Source organism: Tachyglossus aculeatus, chromosome 1 (assembly GCF_015852505.1).
Source record: "Tachyglossus aculeatus isolate mTacAcu1 chromosome 1, mTacAcu1.pri, whole genome shotgun sequence".
NCBI classification, from domain to species: Eukaryota; Metazoa; Chordata; class Mammalia; order Monotremata; family Tachyglossidae; genus Tachyglossus; species Tachyglossus aculeatus.
The window spans coordinates 101,898,296-101,899,516 of NC_052066.1; the positions used below are offsets into that span (position 1 = coordinate 101,898,296).

General features: G+C 43.1%; 1 non-coding gene across 1 annotated transcript; it reads right to left on the reverse strand.

Moving 5' to 3' along the window:
• Positions 1 to 336: 336 nt before the first annotated feature.
• Positions 337 to 474, reverse strand: LOC119938361. The gene has a single exon (XR_005454409.1). It is a non-coding gene; the product is annotated as a small nucleolar RNA SNORA7 (small nucleolar RNA).
• Between the last annotated feature and the right edge of the window lie 747 nt (positions 475 to 1,221).

The following is a 1,221-nucleotide window of genomic DNA, read 5'->3' on the forward strand; positions in this document are numbered from 1 at the left end:
TCACACAGTAGACATGTGGAGGAGCCAGGATTAGAACTCAGGTCCTTCTGACTCTGAAGCCTCTGCTCTACCCATGCTGTGACCACACTTACTACCTTCAAAGCAATCCTAAAATTGTTGTTGTTGTCTTACGCTTTCAGTTGTGTCCGATGCCATAGACACGTCTCTCCCAGAATGCCCCACTTCCATCTGAAATCATTCTGGTAGCATATCCATAAAGTTTTCTTGGTAAAAAGAATATGGAAGTGGTTTACCATTGCCTCCTTCCGTGCAGTAAATGAGTCTCTGCCCTCGACTCTCTCCCATGCTGCTGCTGCCCAGCACAGGGGAATTTTGAATTGTAGCAGATTGCCTTCCACTCGCTAGCCACTGACCAAGCTAGCAATGGAATGGACAGGCCTCTGCTTGACTCTCCCTCCAGTAGTCATGACTGGTAGAGTACTGGAAAATCTCCAGGTGCGACCCTGAGAAGGGAATCCTAAAATTACATGTCCTCAGAAAACTCTTGCCTGACTAACCTCACATTTTTCTTACTGATTTTCCCTTCTCTGCCTCCTATGTACTTAGTTTTGCATCCCCTTAGCATTTGTTATTCTCCCCGCCATCAGCCGACAACACTCCTGTTCATATTCTTATACCTTGTCTTGCCTCATCAGTAAATGCCACTTCTCAGCTGACTGATACTGAGGAAACAACTCAAGAACACATCCTGCTACTGGAAGGATATTCATTCATTCATTCATTCAATCATATTTATTGAGTGCTTAATATGTGCAGAGCACTGTACTAAACACTTGGGAAGTACAAGTCGGCAACATATAGAGAGGGTCCCTACCCAACAATAGGTTCACAGTCTAGAAGAGGGAGACAGACAACAAAACAAAACATGTAGATAGGTGTCAATACCATCAGAATAAATAGAATTATAGCTATATGCACATCAGTAACAAAATAAGTAGAATAGTAAATATGTACAAGTAAAATAAATAGAATAATAAATCTCTACAAATATATACAAATGCTGTGGGGAGTGGAAGAAGGTAGTGCCGGGGGGGGATGAGGAAGAGGAGAGGAAAAAGGGGGCTCAGTTTGGGAATCAATCAATCAATCAATCATATTTATTGAGCGCTTACTGTGTGCAGAGCACTGTACTAAGCGCTTGGGAAGTACAAACTGGCAACATATAGAGACAGTCCCTACCCAACAGTGGGCTCACAGTCT